This window comes from Augochlora pura, chromosome 3, assembly GCF_028453695.1.
Source record: "Augochlora pura isolate Apur16 chromosome 3, APUR_v2.2.1, whole genome shotgun sequence".
Lineage (NCBI taxonomy): Eukaryota > Metazoa > Arthropoda > Insecta > Hymenoptera > Halictidae > Augochlora > Augochlora pura.
In genome coordinates this window covers 16972922-16978921 of record NC_135774.1, presented here as the reverse complement: position 1 = coordinate 16978921, position 6000 = coordinate 16972922, and the positions used below count along the sequence as shown (strand labels likewise).

At 31.8% G+C, this 6000-nt stretch overlaps 1 protein-coding gene across 1 annotated transcript in view; it reads left to right on the top strand.

Annotated features, from left to right (window-relative positions):
* Nucleotides 1–6000, top strand: part of LOC144478913 (uncharacterized) — a 43857-nt gene that overhangs the window by 35589 nt on the left and 2268 nt on the right. The window lies entirely within an intron of this gene.

The following is a 6000-nucleotide window of genomic DNA, read 5'->3' as shown; positions in this document are numbered from 1 at the left end:
ACAACGATATTCTATTTATATGCGTTTCTATTATATCAATTTCTGGACGAAGAATTTCCTACGATATGTGCAATTTAGTTAATCAAAGCAATCATCCGGAATGCAGAAGATTTCATATATAATTTGTACGCAGGGTGTTTCAAAAGTCATTCGCCATCTGTAAATTTAAGTACTAAGGAAAAAGTTACTTTAAATAACCTGAGGAACCCAACATTTCCCAATTACGAATCATTTTTGGACACCTTGTATACATTTTGATGAACATAACATATACTTATTGTACATAAATATGCATATATATATGTATCTGTATGTATATGTATATAGTTGATGACTGTAGTTGAATTCTATAAATAAAGATATAGACTGTTGATCTTTGCAAAACGATTTGTATTGTTCACTGTGCCGCTTGCAAAGATAAAATTGTGTTGTAGAATAGTTTATGAAAATGTCAGACTCAAAGAGATCACGAACTTAATAAACTGGTATTAAAATAGCTTTTGAGTGTGAGAACCGAGGCTTAGTTGCTCATGCGTTTGCTCAATTTGAACAACAATAAAGTTAACACCTGGAGGCACAATATCGACGTGTTTGAATTATTAATGAAACACATATATAACAATTATATTCAACTGGGTCGCTACTCATAATGCTAATTAATTAATGAACTAATTAATCGATTATTTAATTTTAAATCTTCGTAGACTTAGTGCAAATAACAACATAAATGTCTATATTTTCATGACAAAATTATGATTAAACTGTAAATTTGTATGTAAAATAAAAATTATTTGCATCAATTACAAATAACAGAAACCAAGTAACAACATGTTTCTTTCTTCAATGATCTTAATAGATTCAAAATAATACATCGATGTTTGAAAGTGCTTTTAATTATTACGCTATTTTAAATTATAACTGTCCAATTTTACCATAAATGCATATAATGCTTACCCATGATCGGTAGCGACTTCTAGTTGCAAACAGTCAGTCCCATAAGTATTCGTACCCTCATTGCTTTTGAGAGAAATTTGTTGAAATCAAAGGGTGCATGTAAGATTTTGCAATAAACTTTTTATTACCAATGAACACATGTACAAAGTTTATTTGTACCAAATTATAACAAAATTAATTAACTAATAACAAAAATATATTGATTTTACTCCTCATAGTACGTAATAACAGTCCACGAAGGTATTCGTACCAGTGTAAATTTTGTCAAAAAATCGCATATTAGAGTAGCTTTTTTACTTTATATTAATTTTCTAGTATTTAGTGGGTCCACCTTTATGATTTATTATATCGTTTAATCGATGTGGCATACTTTCTACCAGTTTTAATGTGATATTATTTATTATATGTGATTAATTTCAATACTATTCCAAACTTCCAAATTTTTGCTTCTTAGCATTTGTTTATTGAAAACTTCATGCTCGTCTTTTATCTATTTCCGCCCATTTGAGTGCAGATTTTCTTCGAGTATATTTTTATACTTTAACTTATCCAAAATTCCATCGATAAATACAAGTTTGCCTGCTCCGTATGCCGCCATACAGCCCCACACCATCATGGAGCCTCCGCCATGCTTTGCAGTTCGTTGTACATTTTTTAATTTTAGTGCTGTATTAGGCTTTCTCCAAATTTTTCCTCTTCCGTCACATCCAAAAATATTAAATAAGATAGTAAAAAGTTTATTGCAAAATTTTAAATGCATCCCCTGATTTCAACAGATTTCTCTTATAAGCAATAAGGGTACGAATACTTATGAGACTGACTATATATACATAATTTGATCGTGAATGTTTGTATAAAATAAAAATTGTTTGCACTTATTGTAAGGACTGGGCGTTGCATAGAGATTTAGCTTTTCTTTCCATCAATTTTAACAAGTTGCAAAGAATATAATAGAATATGAATCATAGATATAATTTTAAAGATTATATTTATACATTATAACACTAAATTTTCCCGGTATAAGGACTCACACTCCTGAAAAAACATAATAAGATAAGGGTTTGAAATAAATAAAATAAAAAGAAAACAAGAAAAGACATTTAAAAACGGGGTTAAGTGCCTAACCAAGAAGCGGAAGTTATTTATGATTCGACCTAATGAAAAGCAACTACGTAGCAACATATTCTTCTACAAAACACTACTAATTATTCTGATAATATCGTTCGAATGTTAAATAAGAAGGCGTAGAGATTCTGTAAAAAATTGATTCTATTGTAGCATGAGAAAAGCGAACGAGTATTGTGCATATTATTAAAAGAATGTGAATGTTTAACTGAAGAAGGAAACAGCGAGTTTTAACTAAAACTCGCGAGGGACCACAGGGCAAGGACAATGGACGTTCCGAACACGGCTCGCAGCTGTCAAGTGTAAACGAAAATGACGCATGCGACCAAAAAATTGCAAGAACTGCCTGTCGTGACCAAATTATTTTCGAAAAAAACAAATCTTCTACATTGTATCAAAATAAAAGCTACAAGACGGAAAAGAAAAAAGACGTGTAAATGTTCTATTTTTTCGTTGGATTACAGAATTTCCGTAGACTTGTTAAAAAAGTTGTGTCCACGATCCTACAGTTTCGTTTATTATGAAAAGGTTTGTCTCGAAAACAGTGGAAGTGTTCGATATTACATTTCAGTAAGTTTTAAATTACCTATTGTCACTAAATTAAAGAATTTTCGAATTACCGACGTTTCACTCGGTTGAAAAGAGAAGCGAATAAAGGTGTTTAACGCCTTGTCATACTTCGACGAGTCTGGCACGTGATGAAAATTTCTAGTAATAATTTGTATAGTGTGAATGCTATTGTTTTAATTTGAATAAAATTCTAATCTTTTGCCATCTATATTTAAATAATGAAGCGTCCATAGACACACGATAAATCTAAATTACCATCCTTTTGCCTAGAAAATATTACAATTGAAAGACTATTAATCGTTGCAACTATGTAGAAAATGGTACGGCAAGGGGTTAGTATATTATTAAATTCCTTTCCAAAGGGCAACACTTCATTTAACATAAGTGTCTACGTTTTTAATTCATGGAAGTACCAAATGTAGAACACAATAATAAATAAAATAAAATATGACAGAATTTTTATTATTGATAAAATCGGCAATAAGTAAAGTGCAGGATTTAATAAAAAAAAAATATTTCCTTGAAATAAAAATCACAGTGAAACCTTTTCTTTGGGTTGCTGTAGAGGCGGGGAGAAAAACGCAAGCAGGTACTGTAATATACCACGATTCAAAGAATACCGACAGATACTGGATACAATAATACTCGTGCAGATGTAATGGTTATCTTGTCTCTAAGCTCGCAGATTCCGTGCTCTCTGTGCCACGGGGAAAACGCATACGAAGATTTTTATTGATCTATTATCTAATAGAAACAATGGGGACGACTACACGCGCGTGCATCACAGTTTCGTACAACTATTTACTCCTACAATTTTGCACATCTCTCATTCGTTTCGGCTTGGACTAACGAAGATTGATTTCGTAAACTAGATCGTTTTTTTATTTGTATTGTGAATCAGTTTTCGCGATGTCTAAAGGTAATCAGTTATTAAGCAACATTGTAATAAAAATAATTAGCTTTTAAGGCTAGTTAGAAGTTAAGCTACGTAAGAAATTTCATTTCAGTACGTAATTCTTCCAATAATACGGAAAAAGAGGAAAATTAAATAGATTTATAATTTTAAGAAAAATAGTATACCTTAGTTCAAGTCGTTGCAATTCAGTATTAAGTATCAAGCATTAAATAATATGTAACATATTAGAGGAATGTGAATACGAAGAGATTAGTACGGAGACAAAGAAGGTAATGATAACATAGGTAATAACACAGATAAAAATAATAACAGACGTCTATCCGGACTCTGAAAAACTACACCTATAAAGAGGCCATTGTGTGCTATTTTATTCCAATTTATCCTATTATATTGCATTTTACCCTATTTTATTTTATTTAATCGATTTCAAATGTTTTATTTTTATTATCATCATTTGCTTTTCATTTTTCTTTATACATACATAATATGTATGATTTAGTCAGGATATACTCTAATTAATCTATTATTACATGTGATTTTAGCACGTAGGTTTTTACTAATTTATTATTGTATTTTATTTACTATATTTATTCTACTTATTGTTAGCCAATATTAAGTATTATTTAAGTTATAAGTCGGGGGCCTTCCTAAACCGAATAGCGAGAATTATACTCTTTTAAATAAAATATAATAGTTTCAATAATAGAAGTATGAAAAAAAAAAGTTTTAACTTTCAAGTGTTCTAACAGAAAATTTGTGTAACTAAATTGTTTTTATTTTTGAATATGCATACATGATTGCAATATTCAATATTAAGAATTAATACTAATATTCAATATTAAGATTTAATTAGAGTAGAAAACTTTTCGTTCAGGCTTGCGTAAAATTTCGATGAAAGTCATTAAGGGTATAATACTTTCTGTCGAATTTGAAACGCTTAATCATAAAGAGGCAATACATTCGCCCTAAATGAGATTGAAATGTCAGTCCCTGTGGTTTACTGATGAGTTGTCGAGAAAGGGAGCATCGTTTCGACAGAGCCTAGAAGAGTAATAACATTAATTGATGAACATTCAATACCCTCCCAAATTGATTCACAGGTAATTAATTACGTTCGTTAATCAGGTGAAACATAACTCGAAGCTTCCATTTCATACGTTTAAAATTAACGTGAGTCACTCGTACAGGTGCAACCACCCATTATCATATTAAAATGATCTACTTACACCGCCGCACCGTGTTAAGTAGCTCTACAGTCTCCGAGGGATTCCATAAACTTTAATACAATTAACACGTACTCTGCATTTGTTTCGAGAAGACAGCAAAATACCAAACAAATTTTAACAAATTATTAATACTCCTAAAAATTTATACGTACAATTTCGGGCTAGCAATTTATTTATAAAATATTGGTCATAGTAGTTTCGACCAATTACACCATGACGAATCACATCGTGGAACAATTTAGATTTAGTGTATACAATTTTTTACGTTTCTTGACATGTATCAAACGCCCAAACACCACGGTTGAACCACGTCTGGCTATTCAGCAAGCGAATGGAAATTCCAACCGATATTTATTTGATACCAGTGACTGATATTTTATATCGTAGCTTTGTCTACAATGTACATATACATTCAAATTTGTCGGCATTCAAAGCCATACGCAAAATGGTAATCTGCATACATATGTATGTAACATTGCTGCTTCGAGACTATTTAATACGATATGTAAATGCAGACCGTAATTTATACAAACTCATTGTCAGTTATCGCAGAGCCGTATGTAAATCCGAAGTAATCACTCTTTCTTTCGTGACATGCTCGTTGAAGCTGCCACGAATGCATCGAAAAAAGCGTCTGGTAACCAACGAATACCTTACATTAACTACTTAGTCACTGTTTTTTTCTGTAAAGCCGATACCCACTTACCTTAATTTTTTTATCCTGAACAGTGATAAACATTTTTTTCGAAGAATAAACCATTAATGTCGTCACGGGAACGAATTGTATTTTACTTTTGTTTTCCGTTCGGACGAGCCGGCGTACTATTATGTACCACGGCAGCGGACTTCTGTCGCGAAATAATTAACTTAATCGAAAGGCTGTACGTGACAGGAAAACCGGCTGCAACTAATACTGTATCAACATAGAAATCTCCCGTCTTTGAACCGGATAGCACGATTATAACAATAACCGTATTGCGAAGAGGAAGTTTCAATCAGGAATTATCGGGCTTTTGACCGGTCGATACAGTATAATCGGAATATTTTCAATTTACTTGTGCACACACCAGCAGTCACTACTGCGGCTCTCATTCTGCTCCTCCTGAATACATGCAATTTGTATAGATCCGTACTACCAAAATCCCATGCCACGCGATACAATGATTACCATTATATCGAACAGTTTATCCGAAGTGGTAAAACATTAGT